Here is a 25,798-nt window from a genome sequence, read left to right on the forward strand (position 1 = left end):
AAATGCTGCCAGTCTGCTTTCCCAAGAGAGGTAGAATTTTTTTAAGCGTTCTAGTTCTCTCTGAATTGAGTTGATTAATGGTATATAGCTGGTTTTATATAAATCTGAAAGAGGTGTTGTCAACTTAATGCCCAAATATTATAATGTATTTGTAGCCAGGGATATGGTAAGGTAGATTGCAGGCTATTCTTTTGGAATTTTTATATCTAAAATGCTGGATTTTGATTCATTGATCTTCTAATAAAATATTTTGATAAACATTTGCAATACATCATGCACAGCAGGTAGGGAAATAGCTGGTTTAGTCAAAACTAGAATACCATTGTCTGAAATAAAGGGATTGTATGATGTTCTCCTTTAAGACTAATCCCAGAGATACCAGGATGGCTTCTTATTTTTTTGGCATTCCATAAGAAGAGCGAAAACTGGTGGGGATAATGGACATCCTTCTATTGTGCCATTAGTAATTAAACATTTTTCAGAGAACATTCCATCCCGGAAAATGTGAGCTGATGGGGCGGTGTAAAAGGCTAAGATCGCAGAATTTATGTGCCCATGAAAAACAAATTTTTCTAAGACTTGCGCTAAATATCCCCAATGAATGTGATCAAAGGCTTTTTCTGTGTCTAATAACAACAATATTGATGGTAAATGACTTGTTTTTGCAAAGTGCATAAGACTGATAATACTCCTTGTCGTACTGGGGGCTTGACGCCTAGGGATAAAGCCCACCTGATCATGTTTGATTAGTGTAGGAAGAAATTGGGCTAGAAGCTTAGAATATATTTTCAGATCCACTTTTGGAAAGAAGGTCTGAAAATGTGTGGTAAAACCAGCTTTTTCCCTGGCTTGGGCAAGGTAGTTATAGTGGCTTCTAGCATTTCCATTGGGAATGAAGCCTGGGACACAGCAGCATCAAAGACCTCTTTTAAATGTGGAATAAGTAACGAAGAGAAGAGTTTAGAATACTCCGCAGAAAATCCATTTGGACCTGGAGATTTATTATGTGGCTTGGAGTTAATTATGTCCAAGATTTTTCTCAGTAAAGGGGGAATTTAAAAACTCCAGGTCTTCTGCAGATAATTTAGGTAAAGAGATGGAGACTAGAAACTCTTCAGCAAGAGCAGGTGAGGGTTGTGGTACCATAAGGTCCTCTTTCAAATTGTATAGAGATCCATATTACACGCTAAAGACGTCTGCTATTTCTTTGGACTTAACCAACTTAGTGCCCAGTGTTGAGTGTGTTAAATGGGATATCTTTTGTTTAGCTATTTTTTCTTGAATTTGGGTAGCTAGCAGCTTACCAGCTTCATTACCATAGTGGTAGGAATTGGATTTAATTAGTCTTATGTGATGGACTTGTTGAGATGTTAATAAGGAGAGGAGTTGATGTCTGAGCTGAGTTTAGAGCTATTAAGTAAGGTGGGAGTTTTTTTATTCAATTCTTCCAGAGAACTTATCTCGGAAAATAAATTGTCAAGCTGCTGTGTCCTGAGCTTCTTATTTATGGCAGACATTTTCATTAACATATCCCTAATAGTAGCCTTGTGGGAGTTCCACAAAACAAAGGGGTTTACTTCAGAATTTGTAAAGAATGTAAAGAATTTATGAATGAATTTTGAAATCTCAGTCGTAGATTCTGATATGAACATTAGTGTCACATTGTTACGCCATCTGTTGGCTCTAGTTTCTATCTTATAGCCACCTAGTGTCAATGATACTGAAGCATGGTCGGACCAGGGTTTTTGGTGTACCATTTGAGTTGCTCACTTTTTGCAATAAAAATTTGTCAACATGAAATAAGTCCAATCTAGAATATGTAAAATGAGCATGGGAAAAAAAAAAGGATAATCCATTTCTCTGGTGTGTTGGCAGCACCATGCATCATATAGGTTGGAAGTCTTGATGAAATGTGAGTAGCTCTATAGAGATTCTTGCGATCGTGAATGGAAATGTCCATCTGAGTATCAGGGACTGCATTAAAGAGGATCTTTTGACTTTTGATAACAGATTTGACTTTCTGCCATATTTTGTTAAGTGAGGAGATTTATTTCACATTTGGTAGGTATAAGTTAACCAATGTGTGACCTTCTTCACTTCGCTACTGAGCGCCTCTATGATGAAATTGCACCCCTGTACTGCCCAGAGCTGGCCACATCTGCCTACAACAACTATCTATCATCCTCCCTGGACACCCTTGCTCCTCTTTCTACACGCAGAACCAGACCTCGCCTGTCACAACCCTAGCAAACAGATAACACCAGAAGTCTCAAGAGACACAGCCGCACTCTTGAGCGAGCATGGCGTAAAACGAAATCCCTGAAAGACATTACCCTCTACAAATCCGCTCTTCTCAAATACAACTCCAGCTCTTCTCTACACTTAACTCCTTACTCCACCCCCCACTGCCTCCACCCACCAACTTACCTACTGCACAGGAGATTGCCAGTCACTTCAAGAAGAAGATCAACACAATTCGTGATGAGATCTCCAGTGTCAAGCTTCCTCCTCTAACCAACATACCAGGCCCAACACCAAACTCAATACTCTGCTCCTTCGACCCTGTTACCACCAAGTTACCGAACTCCTTTCTAAGGCCCACTTCACCACCTGTCCCCTGGATCCTGTCCCCTCATGACTATTGCAGCCTCCTTCCTGCTCTATCCTAAACTATCTAACCCACATCTTCAACCTCTCACTCTCCATGGGCACCTTTCCCTCCCCACTCAAACATGCACTGGTTACCCCCATTCTCAAAAAACCCTTGCTGGAACCCACCTGTTTGAATGACTTAAGACCCATCTGCCTGCTCCTGTTTGTCTCCAAGCTTCTCGAGCGCCTTGTTCACAACCGTATGAACTGCTACCTCACTGACAACAACCTTCTTGATCCCCGAAAGTCTGGGTTCCACCCACAACATTCCACAGAAACTGCCCTACTAAAACTCACTAACGACCTACTAACTGCTAAAACCAATGGCCATTACTCCATACTCATACTCCTTGACCTTTCCGCTGCCTTTGACACAGTCGACCACCCGCTCCTCTTCAGTAAACTCCACTCCATCGTCCTCCGTGACTCTGCTCTCTCCTGGTTCTCCTCTTACCTTTCTCTGTGCACTTTCAGTGTCACATACAACTCCTCCTCCTCTGATCCTCTTCTTCTTTCTGTTTCAGTACCCCAAGGCTCTGTCCTTGGGCCCCTCCTTTTCTCTCTCTACACCTCCTCCCTGGGCAAACTGATAACCTCCCATGGCTTCCAATACCACCTCTATGCTGATGACACCCAGATCTATCTCTCCACTGCCCAGCTCACCCCCTCAATCTCCTCACGTATCACAAATCTACTAAGCGACATAGCATGGATGTCACATCACTACCTCAAACTCAATCTTTCGAAAAATGAGCTTGTAATATTTCCTCCTCCCCGATCCCCCACTCATGACTTTACCATTAAGATCAACAGCACAAACATTGGTCCTTCCCCTCATGCCAGGGTGCTAGGCGTAATCCTAGACTCTGACCTCTCCTTTGGGCCCCACATCCACTTACTGGCTAAATCCTGCCGCCTCAACCTCCGGAATAGCTCCACAATCCGCCCCTTTCTGACCAATGACACCACAAAACAACCTATCCACGCTTTGGTTATATCCCGCCTTGATTACTGCAACTCCCTCCTCACTGGTCTACTGTTACATAGGCTATCCCCCCTTCAGTCTATTATGAATGCTGCTGCTAGACTCATACACCTTACCAACCAATCAGCGACTGCTGCCCCTCTCTGCCAATCTCTTCACTGGCTTCCACTAACCCAATGTATAAAATTCTAAATATTAACCACAGCTTACAAAGCCATCCACAACACTGCCCCTAGCTACATCACTGACCTCATCCACAGATATCGGCCAAATCACCCACTCCGCTCCTCCCAAGACATCTTCCTCTCTAGCTCCCTCATCACCTGCTCTCACGCTTGCTTCCAGGAATTCTCCAGAGCCTCTCCCATCCTCTGGAACTACCTACCACTGCATGTCCGGTCAGCCCCCACCCTGTCTGACTTTAGGCGATCTTTGAAAACTCACTTCTTCAGGGAAGCCTACCCCACCTCCACCTAAGAACTACTTGAATCACCTCCACGGATCATCCCCGCAGTTATCACCTTTTGTATCACCTCCCCCTTCCTTTAGATTGTAAGCTTCATGAGCAGGGCCCTCACATTCCTTCTGTACTGAAATGTATTGTTATTTTACTGTCTCCCTTATATTGTAAAGTGCTGTGCAAACTGTTGCCGCTATATAAATCCTGTATAATAATTGTGCTGCCTTGTATTACACAAGGCATTCTTTAGCATTCAGCAGTGTCTGTCCCCTTTAAGGCCAGAGACTTCCTGTTTGCTAACTTGGGAGGAAGTGACCTCATCTCTTCAGACTGAAGAAATTCTACTATGCAAGTAGATGTGAGATGCTGTTCTCTCTTCATATATGGGCTTGATTAGACCCCCAAAGTCTGTAAGTACCCCTCTTATGTACTGTGGAATGTTATGCATATAGCTAGGAAGTTAGATATGTACTCATGTCTGTTTTATTATGTTTGTATTTCAGTTTTACCATTCTCATTATGTCACATGTTATCAGTAAAAGATCATCGGTTATCAATCATTGACTCTTTACTGTGTGGACATCAAAGGTTATACTGCCTGTTACCCTCTGTAACCCCTTCATAACTGCAGAGAAGGCAGGATCATAATAATAATAATTTCACAGGTTAGATTTATGTATCTCCCCATTTGAACGGAGATGGAAGATAAGGCTTTATAGGCTACAGTATTCTGAATGGCAATGGCTACCCCTCTTTCCTTAGTTGGAGCATTGGCAAAGAACAAATGTGGAGCAAGAAAAGAAGGGAGGATTGCGGAAGTTGAAGTGAGTCTTCTGCAGGCATAATATGTCAGAATTGAGTTTCTGTGACTCTTTCCAAAGCATATGCCTTTTTGCTGGGCTGTTAAGTCCACTCTGCCCGAACAGTTGCTCCAGAGCTTAATAAATGAACAGAAGCTCTGTTGACTTCCATCATCCAATCATGTTCAAACAAAAGGGCTTTTTTTAAATTTTCCTTGCACATGATTGGGTATTCCTTGCAAAGTGAATCTTTATCTCATTTGCAAAGCTCTGGAGCAATTGCACTTGCAGAGTACAACTGCACCTTGTATGGTGCATAGTCTTTTTGCCTTTAGTAAATTAACCCCATAGTGTCCTTTGGGGTAGTAGATGAGAAGAAAAAACAAAAGAAAAAAGTCCAACACAGATTAATTTACCAGTTTATGATAGCTGCTACCTTAACTTGGAGGTACTGAAAAGTCAGCTGATTATTGCAGCCTCGATGTTTGAGGGGAGACACTGATTCAAACCTGTAGACCGTACCATCCTCTGGTTATCCATTTCAAGACTTCAAGATCAGTAGCTTATCACAGTTCACAGCACAGTGTGAATGAGAAGAAGAAAAAAAAAAATCAGATCACAAAAATACTCCTTAAAGTGTTACTAAGCCCACAACAGTATAATTGGTCTGTATCCACTCACTGTGGAACCTAAGGGGTTAATCCTCTGCATTGTGTAAAAATGCTGTTTTATCCTGACTTCTCTGATCTTCCCCTTCTTCCAGTGTCTCTCTCTTATCTCCTAATGAGACATATTGTGTGGAGTAACTCTGCACATGCTCAGTTTGGTGTGTATTGCTAGATAGTGTTTTTTTTTTCTTGAGAGTGCATGTGATCAGTACAGGGCCAAACAGCACTGTCCAGACAGAAGTCAGGGGTTCTGCATTCTTCTAGAGCAAAATGAAAACTCTCCTACGAGCTTTAACATGTGCTCTGCTGGACACTAATAAAAGTCACAAGATTGCTCTAACTGCTGATGAGAAAATGTATTTAGCAGTTTATATTTACTAGAATATTTGCATTCCCATGTTCTGTGTACTGTGGGAGACCAGATATAGTGAATGCAGGGTCTGGGGAGACCAGATATAGTGAATGCAGGGTCCGGGGAGAGCGGATATAGTGAATGCAGGGTCCGGGGAGACCAGATATAATGAATGCAGGGTCCGGGGAGACCAGATATAGTGAATGCAGGGTCCGGGGAGACCGGATATAATGAATGCAGGGTCCGGGGAGACTAGATATAGTGAATGCAGGGTCCGGGGAGGCCAGATATAGTGAATGCAGGGTCCGGGGAGACCAGATATAGTGAATGCAGGGTCCTGGGTTTAGTAACACTTTAATTTGAATTGCTACAAGCAGGGATAAGACTTAAGAACTTTTGCAGAAAGAGAAATCTGTGCGGATATATTTTACTGCTAACTTATGGTGGGGTAAATAGATCAATTTCAGTGATGCACAAAGTGTTACTGCTAGAGCACCACTTTTTCTTTACAGAAGATGATAAATGTTATGGGCATTTAGCCAAGTGTGTCATCTTGCCACTCTGAAGAGGTTGGAAAAGGTTGCATGTCAACAGCTCCTTGTCCAGGCTTACCCTCCAGTAGACGCCATTCCTTTACCAGTTGAATGCCAGCCGCAGCACTTGTGACTGTAAAGTCCTTGCTATCTCTGGTGATTGTTAATTTTGCTGAATACCCCCATCTATAAGGTATACGATGGTTGCAAAGTGATTTGGCTACTGTAGCCACATTTCTTCTCTGCTGCATAGTATATGCCGATAAATCTGCATATAGGGAAAGGCCATGCATGGCTTCCAGCATGTTCTCAGGGTTTCTGGTAGCTCTAAGAACATCTCTTTGACATGATAGTAGTGTAGGCATGCAATAGTATTCCTTGGCACATTATCAGGGAGATGCTTGGGTTTTGGCAGCCTGTGAATCCTATCAATGAGCAATTAATCCAGAGGTAGGTCAGGCAGGGTTTCTTTAAGCATATTAACCAAATATGCCTTTAATTCCAGAGGTTTAATAGACTCAGGGATTCCCCTAATTTTGACATTATTACACCTAGAGGAAAACCTCTAGGTCAGCCACTTTAGCTTTCAGCCATCCTATGTCATCTTCCCTCTCCTTATGTGCATCTACTAAATCATTGAATGTGGTGGCGAATTCCCCCATTTCGTGCTCTACATGTGAAACTCTCTCACCCACCTCAGATACTTCTGCCTTAAATTGTTGCACCATATTCATAATATCTGCATACATATTACTCCTGAGGGACACCAGCATGTCCTTCAAAGTTGACTGGCTGATTACAGGTGGGAAAAGCTGTTGTGGAGTCCTGTCATTTTCTGTTGTCATCTAATGAATTGCAGGATCCACTCACCTCCTCAGCTGAGAGACTTGGCATTGTAAGCTTCTGTTTAGCTTTGAATGGGATAGCTGAAACAGAAGAGGTTTGAGAGGGAGGATTCCTGAAGCAATATCTGCTGGTGGATTTGTGATTGCCATTGCCCCACATGTCTCCTTCTTGTAATGAGTGGCTGGAGCGGGGTTCCCAGGGAGCCGCCATCGCCATATTGGCTGCTGTGATGGTGCGGTGGGGTAAAGAAATCTGTCATTTTCCCCAGATGTCACTGCTCTTTTCTTTTGCAGGACATGTTCTCTGGGTGAGCCCGACCCTTCTACTGTTGAAATGGCCAATTTACTATGCTGGGGAAAGTTGCAGTTTGCTCTGACAGATTTCTGGTGTGCAGAACTTTTTGCCTAAGTGGCCATCTTCCGCACTCGCTGGTCACACCCCTTCTGCAATGCTATTTTTTTTTTTAAGTAACCTTTTAAAGCTTTCAGGATGGCCCAATGATGCCACAGGGTCCTATTCACCTCTTCTCCAGGCTGGGTGGTCTCCAGTGGTGAATGTAATGACATCAGCATGAGCATGGCTCTCTGCATCATTACACAATGAATGAATGGTGAAGACCCTTCCAGTAGTGTTCCTGGGACACTGAGCACTTACTGTATGTCCTCTGAGAAAAAGTACTGGGGGGGCAGCTCCAAAATAAAGGTAAGTATTACAACACAGGTTGGAGGCCCAAAGAAAATAAAACAGGCCAGAGTGGGGCTTCAAGTAAGGTGGAATTCCTTTCCAGAGTTCAGTATATGTTACAGTATATTTAGATGGGACAATACCCATCTTCCTAGATTGTAAGCTCGAAAGAGCAGGGCCCTCGATCCCCTCATGTTTTGCATTGTATTGTTATTGTTCTGTCACATGTTCTGTCCCCCTTTGTAATGTACAGCGCTGAGCAAACTATTGGTGCTTTATAAATACTGTATAATAATAATAATCTTCTAGTGCATTTGCAGAAAAAAAAATTTAACATAGAAAACTACACATGTTGAGAATGGCAGCTAGAGCTAGTGGCTTGTTGTTTATATCAGTGTTGTCAAACTTTTCTTTCTCTTTCTGCTGCACATAATCTGATCAATAAACTCCAAAGCAACATGTTCCCACCAGTATCAAAGTCTCCTTTGTGCCTTGGTTCTTTAGGCTTGTTCAGTTTACAATTTAATTTGACACCTGCCTGAGACTCTATATTCCTTTTTCTTTCTCTTTACTTCAGTTTTTTTTCCTTTTGTTTCTTTACGTTTATGTCTAACTTTTTATTTTTTTCAACATAACTTGTTTTTCATATAGAAAGGATTCACAAGATACTCTGATCACATTGTTGCTGTCAAGATTATGGTGCAATAAACACAAAAATGTCCATTTTTAAATATATTTTAATGAGTAGGAAACAAAATCAGGAATAATCCCTATATATATTCTACACAGCCTTTCAGGTCTTACGCCAATAAACACACAGCATGAATTATTGATATTGGTTGTTTACTATACATATAATTGGCTCAGGCAAACACATCCCCCATTTAGTTATTTACAAAGAGATCAGAAGTATTATAAGGTACACTTGCATTACAATTAGCTCAGAATCTAATAGACATGAGGTCTAATAAATAATTGGTTCATTTGTTATGATAGTTAACACTGGGTGCATACTCTCTTTAAATTGGTCTTACATTTGCATAACATTTTAATATATGTGATTTTTTTTGTTTTTGTTTTGGATAGAGTAGGGAAAGTTTAGATCTTCTGTCAAGTTTGTAAGGCTCTCTTTGTCCCTACTAGGGAGATCCACCATCTATTTCTCCTGCCTACCATTGCGACCAGGGGCAGACTGACAACTCATGGGGCCACCGGGCAATAGGGGATCATGGGGCCCCTGTGTCCTTGCCCAAACTCAAAAAAGCCTATGAAAAAGGTACCAGGGGCATCTCATGGGGCCCCCTACTGACCCTGGGCCCTCGGGCAGTACCCGAGTTTCCAAATGGTCAGTCCGCCCCTGATTGCGACCAAGAAAGAAAGTGAAAATCCTAAAGGGAAATGGTAACAACTGTCAAAATGAAACTTTACTCCACTTCTGGGAAAATTCTTCTTACTTCTGATTGTCTCCCCAACATAGGAAGTAAAGGTAAATCTCCTCAGCTGGACACAGATAGCAGAAATTAGCAGTAGCTACTAATAGCACAAACCATTAAACCAAATTTCTAGGGTCTTTTTGGTTTATTACAGTTCCATCCCCCTCATATACATACCTTAAAGTGGTTGTATACTCCTACGTATACTCCTACGTAAGTTGTAACTGATTATCTGCAGCCCTTTCTCCTCTGTAGCTGTTAAAAGAACAAATTGTACACATTACTTCTCAGCAGCGGGAGGCAAGGGGTTGGGATCTGGTGTCACAGACTGCACAGCATAGAGCAGTGAGCTGAGTGTAATTTGAAACCTGAGTGAAGGGAATAGACACACCCACCTCTACATAGTCCCATAGAGACACATTCACATCTGAGACTGTCAATCATCCTATGTGCTGGAGGTGAGGTGGGTGCATAACCTGCCAGAAGTGACTCATAGCAGAAAGACAGAGCAGTTCTTTGGACTGAGGTTGGTACACATTATAGAGGGATATGCTTTGTTCATTTTTCATTTCAGAGGTTTACAACCACTTTAACTCCAGAAGTCTATAACATAGTTACATGACGCTACTTGGGGTCCCCCTTCATCCTCTACAGCTCATCAATCCTCTCTACTGGATAGAATGGAATCTACATTATGCCTGTGGAGCCTACATGAGAGACAGTTTATGCAGAGTTTCATTTTGAACTCTGGTTGTATGGAGTATGTTTTAAACGCTATGATTTATAACAAAAGCAATTTGAATAAAAAGGTGGACTTGTGCTCTAAAACGTTACAAAGATACAGTTCAGGGTTTTAGAACCCTGTAAAAAGGTATATAATTCCAATCCCTCTGTTTTATACATTCATAACAGTTGACCAGGGAACAGTTTTAGATGTCTTACATAAAGATTTTTTACTGTGGCATTAGAACTCAGAGTCACTTCATCTACTCTGTGTCCTAGTAGTTTATATTAGTCTCTTCTGGTCTGGGTAAAAATACAACAGCAGAAACTCCATGGACTGGACACGTGGCTCATTTTTCTCTCACTCATCTTCTTGGAAACTCCCCATTATAAAGATGTCATTGTCCTCCAATCTGGGGTTTCTGACCCAGCTAGCAGGAACAGGAAGTGATGTACATGATTAACTCTTATGACAGTAAAAAGTACAGACACTTACAATTACAGACAGTAGAGGGCAGCAGATCCCTACATATCTACAATCTAACTTTTTTCCTTACAGGAATTCTTACAGGAGGAGAGGGCCTCACAATAAATGGACAGTTTTAAAGACCGTTTTAAAAGAAGGGGAAAAAAACAGGTAGGTCAGGTGATTGAGATATTTGCAGATATTCTAATAGCTGAGAATCAGTCCGGTTCACCGCTAGCCCGAAACTTGGGTAATTGATTTGCTAATCTCAGTGCACAAAATAAATCACCTTATCTGAAATAGTCCTTGGCCATTAATCAGCTATTTGTGGTTTTTATCAGGAGTGCATACAGTAAATTTGGAACACATGTCAGGCAAGCTGTTAATGCCATTTCACTTCAATATATTTTACTTGCTAATTATCTTGGCAAAGATTTGTTGCATATGTTCATATGAGAGGAAAGGTGAATTCAATTACCTGTGTTGCACTGTGTGAGATGAAAAAAACGTCTTCTCATATGATTTTTCATAAGATGAAAACACATTGATCTCAGAGCTGAGAAACTGAAGTGGGAAAAAGATCTTTAAGCAAAAGTTCATGTTTGTTTTTCGTTGTCTTTATCCTCTTACACTGCTTACAGATGACTTCAGTAATAAAACGTAATTCATCTCTTTGAAAAAAAAGCCGTTTTTTTCCTCTATTTTGCAAAATGTAACATTAAAATTAAGCAATTAAATCCTTAAAACAGCAGTAAACCACATTTAAAAAAAAAAAAAAAAAAGGTCCTCTGGCAGGGTAACGTCATAATGTGCTAATATGTGCCGCATACTAGCACATTATGACAGACTTACCAAAAAAAAAATGGATCCCTCCAATGGCTCCCTGTCACCGCTGTTTTAATATCCATCTTCACCCGGTCTTCCTTCCAGGTTCACAGGCTCCGACCATTTGAATGGCCAAGATGTGATGACGTTACGATGACTTCACAACCGCAGCACAGCTTTTCTAATAGACGGCTTGCTGTCCTTTGAGAGTGCAGTGCGCATGCTCCAGTGATGTCACTGCCTGCTACACATGTAAATATCGCCTAAACGTGCACCGCGGTCCACACAGGTTTCACGTCAAACAGCGCCCATGTGTTCTGTATGCTTTTAGTATTCCATCTATTATGGATTAGTGCCCCTTTTGTGGCTTTGTTCAGAAACCTTTTCTTCGGGTCCATTTTGTGCCTCCTGCGATCACTATAGAAAACCTCCCTTTTTGGGCACCAACTTGAGACCGCCTTCTATATTCATTTTCTGTTATCGGTTAATTATTATATACGCGATTCTTTGGTGGTTTGTTTCAAGATGTCCAATAGTCCATTCTCCCCTGAGGAAGCCCTGTGGGCAAAACATGTCAGAAGTATTTACGATCATGCAATCTTGAAATGAGGACAATCAGACTATGTTACATCATTATACTGTTTTTAATAGATGTTTTATTCATGTAATCCAATAAATTGTATTACATTTTAACAGTTTTGTTTATATACATTTGTTCAAATGCACCAGTAAAAGTCCCTAAAACAACCTTTCATTGATATATTTAGGATGGCATCATGATGATAAACCAACAGTAGTTCACAGCCTCATGGAATATTAGATCTTAAAGTAGAACTTTAGGCAAAACTTTTTTTTTCATTTTTGATAATGTAAAAGAGAGTTATAACCCCTGTCAGATATTTTTTACCATCTGTGTCCCATTATGGAGATTTATCTTCACTTCCTGTCCCATAGCCAAATAGGAAGTGAGAGGGAATCCTTGCAAAATAAAGGAATCCATTGGGGCCCCCCAGGTCACCAGAGCTGGTGTCCCCATTGGAAGAATTCTCCTCTATTACTTTTCTTGGGACAACCCAAAATTTGGGATTTTCTTCTACTTTCACTTTCTATGATAATGTTAAACAGGACAGATGGGGTTACAGACAGCAATAAAACCTAATAGGTGTTCTAATCCATCTCCACGCTATCCAAAACAAAAAAAAGTTTGCCTTTGGATTTACTTTAAATTCGATGATGTTTGACTTTGATACAAGGTGCTCCTCACCCACCAAACATTTATGTTATATTTAGAGATGAGCGAATCGAACCAGGCGAACCGGAATTCGAGTCGAATTTCAGGAAATATTCGATTCGCGGCGAAACCGAAATTTTGCCTACTTCGGGTGCGCGAATCGAACATTTCCCGATCAGCCGGCAAAAGTGTCCCTGCAGTGAGCTCCGCTATTTCTGACAGTTCTCTGACAGAAGGAACACATGTTTAGCGGTTGAAACATTGTATCTATTAGTTTACATTTAGGATACAGATGTTTGAACCACTGTTCATGTGAAGAAGCTGTGAGAGAACTGTCAGAAATAGAGGAACTCTGCACATACACTTTTTGCCGGCTTGGAATTATTCTTCTTTTCATCCTACTTCTTCTTCTTCTTCATCTTCATCCTCAGAAGAAGAGGATGAGGATGAGGATGAAGAAGAAGAAGAAGAAGTAGGATGAAAAGAAGAATAATTCCAAGCCGGCAAAAAGTGTATGTGCAGAGTTCCTCTATTTCTGACAGTTCTCTCACAGCTTCTTCACATGTACAGCGGTTGAAACATCTGTATCCTAAATGGAAACTAATAGATACAATTAGTAAACTAATTTGTATCTATTAGTTTCCATTTAGGATACAGATGTTTCAACCGCTGTACATGTGAAGAAGCTGTGAGAGAACTGTCAGAAATAGAGGAACTCTGCACATACACTTTTTGCCGGCTTGGAATTATTCTTCTTTTCATCCTACTTCTTCTTCTTCTTCTTCATCCTCATCCTCATCCTCTTCTTCTGAGGATGAGGATGAGGATGAAGAAGAAGAAGAAGCAGTAGGATGAAAATAAGAATAATTCCAAGCCGGCAAAAAGTGTATGTGCAGAGTTCCTCTATTCTGCAGATACACTTAGAGGAGCTCTGCACATACACTTTTTGCCTGTTTGGAATTAATCTTATTTTCATCCTACTTCTTCTTCTTCTTCTTCTTCTTTATCCTCATCCTCAGAAGAAGAAGAAGAGGATGAAGAAGAAGAAGAAGAAGTAGGATGAAAATAAGAATAATTGCAAGCCGGCAAAAAGTGTATGTGCAGAGTTCCTCTATTCTGCAGATACACTTAGAGGAGCTCTGCACATACACTTTTTGCCGGCTTGGAATTAATCTTATTTTCATCCTACTTCTTCTTCTTCTTCTTCTTCTTCATCCTCATCCTCATCCTCAGAAGAAGAGGATGAGGATGAGGATGAAGAAGAAGAAGAAGAAGTAGGATGAAAATAAGAATAATTCCAAGCCGGCAAAAAGTGTATGTGCAGAGCTCCTCTAAGTGTATCTGCAGAGCTCCTCTAAGTGTATCTGCAGAATAGAGGAACTCTGCACATACACTTTTTGCCGGAAACCGCTGTATGGAGGGAATGTCATGGAACTGTCAGAAATAGACTATTAATGACAGTTCTGGGACTGTCCTTCCATACAGCGGTTGAAACATTGTATGTATTTGTTTCCATAAATGGATCCATTTATGGAAACAAATACATACAATGTTTCAACCGCTGTATGGAAGGACAGTCCCAGAACTGTCATAAATAGTCTATTTCTGACAGTTCTATGACATTCCCTCCATACAGCGGTTGAAACAGCTGTATGGAGTGAATGTTCCAGAACTGTCAGAAATAGACTATTTATGACAGTTCTGGGACATTCACTCCATACAGCGGTTGAAACATTGTATCTATTTTTTTCCATAAATGACATTCTGCAGATACACTTAGAGGAGCGCTGCAGATACACTTTTTGCCGGCTTGGAATTATTCTTATTTTCATCCTACTTCTTCTTTTTCTTCTTATGAGGATGAGGATGAAGAAGAAGAAGTAGGATGAAAATAAGATTAATTCCAAGCCGGCAAAAAGTGTATCTGCAGCGCTCCTCTAAGTGTATTTGCAGAATGTCATTTATGGAAAAAAATAGATACAATGTTTCAACCGCTGTATGGAAGGACAGTCCCAGAACTGTCATAAATAGTCTATTTCCGACAGTTCTGGGACATTCACTCCATACAGCTGTTTCAACCGCTGTATGGAGGGAATGTCATAGAACTGTCAGAAATAGACTATTAATGACAGTTCTGGGACTGTCCTTCCATACAGCGGTTGAAACATTGTATCTATTTGTTTCCATAAATGGATCCATTTATGGAAACAAATACATACAATGTTTCAACCGCTGCATGGAAGGACAGTCCCAGAACTGTCATTAATAGTCTATTTCTGACAGTTCCATGACATTCCCTCCATACAGCGGTTGAAACAGCTGTATGGAGTGAATGTCCCAGAACTGTCAGAAATAGACAGAAACTGTCACAGAACTGTCCTTCTTCTCATCCTTCTCCTTCTTCTCATCCTTCTTCTCATCCTTCTTCTCATCCTTCTCCTTCTTCTCATCCTTCTCCTTCTTCTCATCCTTCTCCTTCTCCTTCTTCTCATCCTTCTCCTTCTCCTTCTTCTCATCCTTCTCCTTCTTCTCATCCTTCTCCTTCTCCTTCTTCTCATCCTTCTCCTTCTCCTTCTTCTCATCCTTCTCCTTCTCCTTCTTCTCATCCTTCTCCTTCTCCTTCTTCTCATCCTTCTCCTTCTTCTCATCCTTCTCCTTCTCCTTCTTCTCATCCTTCTCCTTCTCCTTCTTCTCATCCTTCTCCTTCTCCTTCTTCTCATCCTTCTCCTTCTCCATCTTCTCATCCTTCTCCTTCTTCTCATCCTTCTCCTTCTCCTTCTTCTCATCCTTCTCCTTCTCCATCTTCTCATCCTTCTCCTTTTCCTTCTTCTCATCCTTCTCCTTCTGCTTTTCCTTCTCCTTCTCCTTCTTCTCATCCTTCTCCTTCTTCTCATCCTTCTCCTTCTTCTCATCCTTCTCCTTCTCCTTCTTCTCATCCTTCTCCTTCTTCTCATCCTTCTCCTTCTTCTCATCCTTCTCCTTCTTCTCATCCTTCTCCTTCTCCTCATCCTTCTCCTTCTTCTCATCCTTCTCCTTCTCCTTCTTCTCATCCTTCTCCTTCTCCTTCTTCTCATCCTTCTCCTTCTCCATCTTCTCATCCTTCTCCTTCTCCTTCTTCTCATCCTTCTCCTTCTTCTCATCCTTCTCCTTCTCCTTCTTCTCATCCTTCTCCTTCTTCTCATCCTTCTCCTTCTCCTCATCCTTCTCCTTCTCCTTCTTCTCATCCTTCTCCTTCTCCTTCTTCTCATCCTTCTCCTTCTCCTTCTTCTCATCCTTCTCCTTCTTCTCATCCTTCTCCTTCTCCTTCTCTTTCCTCATCTCCAAGGGCATTTAAATTAAAGGTACAGTGTTCTGCACTAATTTAAAGGCTCTCTGAAGCCTAGAAACCCTTTTTATAAGTCATCTTCGTAGCGAAGAAATTCGCATCGAATCGAATTTCACACTGGAATTCGCCGAATCAGCCGAATCGAATTTTTGAGAAATTCGCTCATCTCTAGTTATATTGCTTTTGAGCAGCACCCTCACTGGTTCTTCCAGAGGTTGAGGATTCTAGGATAAGTCAACAGTTGGTACACATCATAAACATTTAAGCCTGCTAAACACAGGGTCAAGCTACCTGTCACCATTAATATAGATTATCCAGTTTCAACTTACAACCTAGAGCCTTTACTTTTAGGCAGCACTGGGTTGCATGGCTTTCCAGTTATTGATCATTAGTACCCTGAGGCTTTTGGTGGGTCCCCAGCACAAAGACATGTATGCATATATGCGGCCTCACGAAAAAAAGATCTGCTTTACTGTGGCCACTTATAATATTAGGGGTTAAGGAGAACTTAACAAGCCCTCATGTTTGTCCAACACCAATGGCTGGTGAGAGCAGACAAAAAGGATGTACTTTTCAATGTAGTTTTTGATTCAGTAAGCAGGTGCCAATTCCTTTATACATCATTAGGGCCTGTGTCGACAGTATCATTTTTACCTGTGACTGTCAGAATACCCTAAAGCCTCTTGCGCACTGTACTGATATATGACATTCTTTCCAAATATTCCCCACCCCCACATGAATGAGTATGAGGTATATAGTACCCCTTCTAATTCACAAAAATTCTTTATTTAAAAAAAAAAAAATTCCTGTAAAATTGTAATTTTCTAAATCTATCATCTATCACAATTCCCACCACACCGACTCGCCAAATAAAAAAAAAACGTTGACTCGGTGCTTCCAATCCCAATGATCCCAATGATGACATCATTAAAAAATATGGCCAGTGGCCATACAAGCATAAATGAACTTTGGCCAAACAGTCAATGTTATGTCCAAACCTAGGCTCAATCCAAAGCATTAGTTCTTGACTAAAAGGGTCTCCCCTATAGGATTCCCCAGAACAATCAGTACCTTTTTAGTGTTCTGTCACCTAGCAGAAGCTATAGCAGAGAAAGCTAGTGAGAGAGAGAGAGAGCAATAGGCATCAGTCAGCTCAAATATATAAAGGCTGGTACCCAGCTAGGAGTAATAATAAGGTTGGGCTACCAAGCAAGATGGCCCTAGCAATGGAGGCTGATTCCCACCCAAAGCTCTACAAAGCTTTTAGGCTCTAGGACCCAAAGCAGGACTTGGGATTCTGAGACAACTCAAAGTTCTTTTACTCCATATCAGACACATACTTTTGAGGCCCTCATTAGGTGTAGATGAGAAATCTTGGTGACACATATACACTTTCCACAATCCTGTCAGCCAGTGCCTCAAAGTACATTGAAGTTCTTTACTCACTGGTAGCATATATACTGATAAGCAGGGCCTTTTTGTTCTCACAAAACATGTGCAGGAATACCCACCTCCGAGTACTGGCCCTTGGTTCCACCCCCTACCCACCTTCCAGTACCACCCCTCTTAGGGATTACAGAACCACGTATCAATTTATGATGCTAAGTAATTTGTATGGAGTTTATTAATGGTAACAAGAAAATCAGTACAATAGACCCCCCTGACAACAATAGATCTCCCCAGCAACAATAGATCCACCCAACAACAATACCCTCCAGTAGTCCTGTAGCAACAACAGATCTCCCAGCAGCCAGCATCAATAAACCCTCCAGCAGCCAACAACAATGGACCCCTCCCTCAACAGTAGGTCTCTCCCAGCAACAAATTGACCCCCGAGAAACATAAGACTAGCAACATTAGATTCCCCACCAGCAGCAGTAGAACCCCCTAGCAACAATAGATCCCCATACAAAAATAGATCTCCTCCAGCAACAATAGATCCCTCAGCAGCCAGCATCAACAGACCCTCCAACACACCCCAGTATCCCTTGCTATTACATACATTCAGTACTGGAGGTGCGAAACTGCTTTCCACTATGTTCCTGCTGAACAAAACCCTGCTGATAAGTGGGTTGCTAGTGCTGGAGTGTAGATCTCACTGGTGAAATTCATATTCTAGGGCAGAATCTGTAATGAAGTACAGATTTCACTGGTAACGTGGACTTTGAAGAGTGCGGTGGGTGTACTAGATTGCAGATCTCACTTATAAAATGAGAACTGGAGAGTGAGATGTAAGTAAATCTGGCCATGGAGCCATTGTGTTTTCCCGGCAAGGGGCCAGGAGAACACCGTGATTGATGCTAGCGGCTAGCCAACAGGCTGAGTGTACTCAAGTTGATAGATTGATCAACTTGGGCACATTCATCCTGCCCATACATGGTTCGATCCTCAGCCTGTCCCTGCTAAACCAGCTGAGATTCAAGTCGTCTATGGCCAGCTTAAAGTACGGCATATGATAATGGAGATATGGATAGACAATTCCTATCGGTTGCTAAAACATTACTGCACACATGAAGCCAAAAGCCTCTGCAACCTATGTAATCTGAATTAAAAGTGGGCACACCCCAATTCCACCAGCTGTCACTCAATACAATACTATGACAAGTGAGCTTTGAAAAGGTGAAATAAACAAGCCAATTTATCTATGTGGCCAGTAATCAAGAAGAACAAATGAAAGTCTATTTTCTTGCTATTTCTGTGCAATTATGTACCTCGCAGAATAATACTTTGTTTATTTTGCTCCTAACTAGAACAGCACTATGTAAGCTACAGGTGCATTTCAGTGATAAGGCACTAGCACCAGCCAACCAAAAACCTTGGAAAAAGAAAAGCTTAGCGAGTCCTCATATCCCCAGGTTACTCTGCTTGTTTTGCTGTATCTGCATCACCATGAATATGCAAACGTTTAGATGTCCAATTACACTTTAATTAAAGAACCATTAAAATATGGAAATACTAATGAAAGCAGAGATGTGAGGCACCCAGGAAAGCATATATTATATAAAATACAATGTTTTCTTGAAAACTGTATCTGGAATTTTCCAGCGTAAATTAAGTCAACATTAGTGCTTAGTTGAGCTGAGCAAATCGATCTGCCAAGTTGAAGAATTAACCCCATTGCAGGCCAACTCACAGAAGGTGGAAAATCACTTAATGTTGGTGTTTACTTAGTCTTTTCTTAACTTTCTTTTCTGTTAACTGTTCTTAACACAAATAAAAAAAGAAAAAGATGTGTAGTTATCCTTTGCCAAATTATATCAGTCTAGAACACCAAGTTCACAGGCTGCCATGGTATTTTCATGGCAAAGATGCAGGGCCCACACCAGCCAAGAGCTGACTGGCAGTAGAGCCTTTCAAATCACAGGTGTCCAATTGAGGGATTGTGTGAAAATGGCCTATACTCCTGATTACCCCCAGCATTGGAAATCCAGTATTGGCTGAATGTCAATGTTATTGCTAAGGACAGGATTCCGGATGGTGACACTGGTGGAACATGCAAGTGCAATAAGCACGGGAAAGTAATTTGGAGACAGGAACAGAGTGCCAACACCCCAAAAGGGGAAGTAGCTGAACAAGGACCTTCATTATATGATTGTCATGTATTTTTTTATGAAAACCTGATTACCCCCAGCATTGGAAATCCAGTATTGGCTGAATGTCAATGTTATTGCTAAGGACAGGATTCCGGATGGTGACACTGGTGGAACATGCAAGTGCAATAAGCACGGGAAAGTAATTTGGAGACAGGAACAGAGTGCCAACACCCCAAAAGGGGAAGAAGCTGAACAAGGACCCTTATTATATGATTGTCATGTATTTTTTAATGAAAACTGGAGATTTAAAAAGATTTTGAAGTTATACTAACATTTTAAAGCTCATATGAGATATTAGTCACTGGGTTTAGACCTATTTTTTCAAATAGTTCCCCAGGCCCGCTTCATGGTTACCACAGCAGAGAAAAAAGACAGACTTCGCACTACCCACCCTCATTTCTAGATTTTAAAATGTTCAAAAATAATCCATGGGGACCTCTAGCTATTACATGGTGTCTACTGTCAAAAATACTATTAAGGATTAAAAGTCAGGGATCAAAACTCTCATCTGTAGTTATAGATTAATATTTAAACTTCATATCAAGTTATTGAGCTCAAACTGTGCTAGCCAGAAAAATAATTCACTGAGGGACTGTCTAGCAGAAATAGAATTAGCAGCAGTTGCTCTAACCAATCAGCTCAGTTAGTGATTGGTACAGCTCAGCTTTAAAAGAGAACTATGGTGAAAACTTTTCGGTCATACATCTCTTGTTGGTCACAAGAGTGCACTTACTTTTGTCCTCCTGTGACCCACAGTAGACTGATAGTAGGCTTCCTCCTATGTATGACAGATGGCCACACACTAATAGATTTCTTTCATTCAGCCTGCAGTCTGAACACAAAAAAATATAATAGATTCCTTCATCTATGCTAATCAGCACATATGGATTAATTCCCTGCTGGGCTATTATATTCTGACACCCACCATTGGCAGCTGATTGAATACAGCCAATGTTTAGCTGAAGAATTTCCGACAAGCTCCTTTGCCAAAAGTAATTCAAATGGAATGGAGCTGGCAGGGCCACACACTGAATGAATTTCCTCAGGAACTATCTTTTGGAACCAACAAAGGTTTCCTTGGGGTCACTGCAAATGGATTTAGGACATGCATTGCTAGGCAATTGGAAACATCTTCAACATCCGATCTTTGAATTAGGAGTTTAAGCACCAAGCATTAAAATAGTGGGAGCACATTCTACAACATGATTTGTAAAATCTGGGGAAATGACACTGCTTACTGGATGGAGGAAGAGCTTTGCAGTGGAAGTCAAAGAAAGATCTATTCTCTGGTGTAGTGAAATAACTAGCTCTTGGAGAAGTGCATCACCTTTCTTTGTGGGATCAAGGAGCATGCTATTTAATTTAACCTTCTTCAAGTGTGGTTTAAATCCTCTGATCTCTTCTATTACCCATTTGAAAGTTTGTAAGTGGCCTAAATCCTTGTCTTCAGCGATACTATAATCGGGATGGGGGGAGGGGGGAGTGAGTTTTGCACAGAGAATGGAAGATAGGCCAGATAGTTACCTAACAAAGTAGGGTGGCTATCCATAAGGAGGTAAGAGAAAGGCTTACTTATATAATTTACTGATTTTAGGCATATTTCAGTGAGTGAGACTTTTTACCTTACGTTGATGCCTTAGGTTTCTCCTGGGGGATCTCAAGAGATTAATGAGTTACTCCAACCCACCGAATACTCCAGTAAACTGGCTTAGATGTGTATAATTCTAGTTCATCTATATATTTTCCCGATTGATATCCTTAGGTCTCTTTAACAGTTCTTCTCTCAATGATCATTGGCCTTTATGGCCACATATAACTGTTATAAAATGCTGTCTAATGGTTGGAAATGATATGTGTTATCACCCTGAAATGTTTAATCCCTAGAACCTTCTTAAATGCATATATAAAAAACCAAAAACATTATCGCTGTTTATTGCAGAAATTTCGCAATGTGGATCATGTTCTTATTTCTCCTAAAAGAGACAACTCTTTTTAACTAAGTATTGGTATTAGCATCGGCACAACATTAATTAGAATAATCTCAGTGAAAGATTTTGTGTTGTTAGTGTTTAGTAATTAATTCCGGTTTAGTCTTGGGTTTTGTAAAGTTACAATATGGGAGAATGCTGTGGATGATTGGACCCTCCCAATCCACTGAATAAGCTATGTTCTACAATTCATCCCAGTGTTGTGGTTCACTGATGATTAATTTTTCAACATCTGTGTAAGTATTTGATTAAAACACTCAGCAAGACCATCTGTTTCTGGATGATAATTTTGTGAAAGGGGAATTTTTAAAACATTGCACAGCTCATTAAGCAAAGTAGATGTAAAATTAAAACCAAGTTAACTGTAAGTATACAAAGGTCAGTTATAATGCAAAAAAAAAACTATTTCTATTTGAAGGCTGTTTAGAAAACTGCTTTTAAACTTACCATATATACTCGAGTATAAGCCGAGTTTTTCATCACATTTTTTGTGCTGAAAAACGTCCCCCTCGGCTTATACTCGAGTCAACGTCTCCAGGTGTGGGCGGGATGACATGCCGCCCCTGTCATCTGGACACACCCCCGGGATCAATCCTCGCCGGTGATTGGCCGCCGGAACTGTAGATCAGGAGAGGCACACAGGCGCCCAATCACCAGCGAGGAGGTGGGGCTTGGAGAGGAGGAGCCGAGCGGCACCGCGAAGATCGAGCGAGTGAAGAGGAGGAGAGCGGCCGGAGAAGGAAGACATCTGACCGGTAAGTGTGTACCATGGGAGAGAGAGGGAGGGAGCGAGCGAGCCCAGGCTGGAGCAGGGGTCACTATTCCTCCCCCCACTGACACCAACGATGGGGCACTATTCCTCCCCCCACTGACACCAACGATGGAGCACTATTCCTCCCCCCACTGACACCAACGATGGGGCACTATTCCTCCCCCCACTGACACCAACGATGGGGCACTATTCCTCCCCCCACTGACACCAACGATGGGGCACTATTCCTCCCCCCACTGACACCAACGATGGGGCACTATTCCTCCCCCCACTGACACCAACGATGGGGCACTATTCCTCCCCCCACTGACATCACCGGCTTATACTCGAGTCAATAGTTTTTCCCAGTTTTTTGTGGTAAAATTAGGTACCTCGGCTTATATTCGGGTCGGCTTATACTCGAGTATATATGGTACTTTATTTGGAGATGCTGGCTAAGGCATTGGGCATACCACACTGTTATGTGCATGGCTGTGAGGATTTGGTGCTAATATAGTTGGCATTGATATGGTATTTTTAGAATGTAAGGGGTTCAAGGGAGTCAAGGGTTAAGCATAAAAAATAGAGCTTAGTAAGTTAATGTGTCATGAACAAAGTTATGGCTAAAGCTGGGTATAGACAGACCAAAATTGGGCTGGTCGAATTTCGATCTGTGTATAGTGCTTCCCGTTCACCAAGTCAATGTAGATCAAGTTCTGTCAACCAAATATGCTAGAAAACTTTTGTCAATCAGTGGCTGTGCTTGTTATACTGTCTTGGTGTGGGGGATTCCTCCATCCACTTTGCTTGGGTGGATGGAGGAATCTGTTAGCCACTGGCTGAATGAAAAAGAAAAATGTCTATGCCCAACTTAAATTTTAGGGGTTTCAGTAGGTTAAATGTTAGGATTATGGTTGATTGTCATGTTTCAGGATTAAGATAAGTTATGTTCAATTCACAATTTATTGGGGAGACTTCCTGTCTCAAAAACACAACAGGCAAATAAGGGGAAATCCCATCCTAGACAGTTGTTCCTGCCAACATCGATCCTGTTGGAAGATTTCCCCTCACTTCATGTTCCAAAGGCAACTTTAAATTGTTGGATTTTCTATTACTTTCTTCCTAGGTAACAATGGTCACCAGGACCAATAGGGAGGGTGAATCTCATCAGCATGGACGGACACAGCAATAAAAACCTGACATAAATTTTACTTTTGCATACTTTCCAATAATAAAAATGCCTTTAGGTGCACTTGAATGTTTTGGGGGAAGATGATTCATTAGGGGTTAGGAGTTATATGAAGTTTAAAGTTCAGGGATGATTTAAGTATTTGGGTTACCGAAGAGCTTTGTTTGAAGTAAGAGGTCAGAACATGTTATTTTGTTTCACCACGTCCTGTCAGGGAGCACTTGGATCAGAACCTACCAAGTGCACCTTTTTTTCCACCTCTGAGAACAGGACCCAAAGTTACAGAACTGTTTAGATCTCCACATTTAACTATGGCTGTTTAAGTTGTTGAAAGTGGTTGTAAACCTCAGACATTAAATATGAACAAAGCATATTCCTCCATAGTGTGTACTTTACCCAATTAAGAACACTAAGGGGGTTATTTACTAAAGCTGGAGAGTGCAAAATCAGGCTCACTTCTGCAAAGAAACCAATCAGCTTGCAGGTTTTATTGCCAAAGCTTAGTTGAACAAGCTGAGGTTAGAAGCTGACTGGCTACCATGCACAGCTGCACCAGATTTAGAGTGCACCAGTTTTAGTAAATCTACCCCTAAGAGTCATTTTTCTCTGCTGCCTCATTCCTTTGCTATCAGCATGAATTCCTTCTGGTAATTTTTCCTGACACCAATAGAAAGTGGTGACAGGGGAGGAACCTCCAGCAGATTGACAGCCTCAGCTCTGTTCCTGTGAGCTGTGTGGAAGGGGTGTGTGTTCCTTTCTTCTAATCAGCTCTCAGATCTCTCCTCACTGACCTTTGTAGTGTGTAATTTCAGCTTTCTTCTTCCTTATTCTGAACTCTCAAGCAAGCTTTATAAATTCTGGACTTTGAACGGATGTAGAGAAGACATGGTTGCAGATAAACATGTTGGAGGATCTGTTTAATCTCTGTGTATCACGTGACTGGGTATATGTAAGGGTTTTCAACCACTCTGAGAGAATAGATGGTGGCACCCAGTGGAGGAATGACTGGGTCCTGGAAGAAACACTGGAGCAGAGTTTTTTTCACTGATTATGCACCCAGGAATTGTTTATAAGCTGAAGAATTTATATTTAGTAGAAATGTCTGTATACCTTCATGAAGGGTCACTTTAAAGTTGCACTTAGTGCTAAAAAATAAATGTGTGTCCCTAACATATTTTTACTAATTGCACTGCATACTACTTGCTGTTGCTTTGCACCTCTGATTCAGTTACAATGCCATCTTGTGTGGCAGGAATAGCTTTAGCTGCTCTACATTAGGGATCCGCTTCCAGTTCACACCAAATCTAAATTAAGTCTGAATTACGCCTGTTCAGTTTTTAGTTAAAGGTCTGGTATAGAATTTAGGAGGGACCTCACACTTTTGTATTTTTTTTTTTGCACGGGGTCCCACTTGACAGTAATATCAGACTCTCATCAAGGATAATGGTCTGCTAAGGATTTTTAGGGGGAACCTCATGCCTTTTTCTCTATTGCATGTGATTCCTCCATTTGCGTCAATAGGAGATTCTCATCTAGGATAAGGACCTGGTATAGTTGAACAGAATCCCCAGCCATTTTGTCTACAAGCATAATAGGAACTATCATTTAGCAGGAATTTAAAGGGTTAGTTCAGATAAACTGGATGGCACTGAGTAATTGCAATCCATCTGGTTCATCCTGGCAGTGCAGAGTGACAAAGAGTGGGATCAGAGGGGATTTCAAACTCCCAGACCGTTAGAGCAGCTACAGGTGTCCTGACAGCTGAGGATCGCCTTGGTAAGTAAAGCGAGGATTGGAGAGGGGAGGGTGTATGGTAAGGGGTCTGGCATTAGGTCACTTTTATAGCTTTTCTGTAAAGGTGAACTAACCCTTTTAAACTGCATTTTTTTCTTTGTAAATGTCAATTTTACTGTATTAGGTTGCACACATTATACAGATTGATTCAGGACATCCCCAAAACATATTATTTAAGGGTCATTTACATTTTTCATCTTACCCTTTAAGCATTAAAATTGCTGCTCTTCACCATATAGAATTACTAAATAAATAAATACATTCTTATTAGGACATGTCCCTAGGGAATTTTCCAGCCCACTTTCCATATCTTTGTTTTACAATCCCTTGCTTGTGATCCTTGAAAGTGACCAGAACTGACTTTAGAGATTTGGCTTCCAGTAATATTAGTGGGGTTTAGATTAAGGTTCAGAGCTTCAGCAAAGTTCATGCAACCACCTATGAACCCAACCCAGGTGTGTTTGGCCCATTCCTACTCTACCTCATGCCATGTGATGTGT

The sequence above is a fragment of the Staurois parvus genome, unplaced genomic scaffold (genome assembly GCF_062004578.1).
Source record: "Staurois parvus isolate SC_StPar_1 unplaced genomic scaffold, SC_StPar_1.0 ptg000708l, whole genome shotgun sequence".
NCBI lineage: Eukaryota > Metazoa > Chordata > Amphibia > Anura > Ranidae > Staurois > Staurois parvus.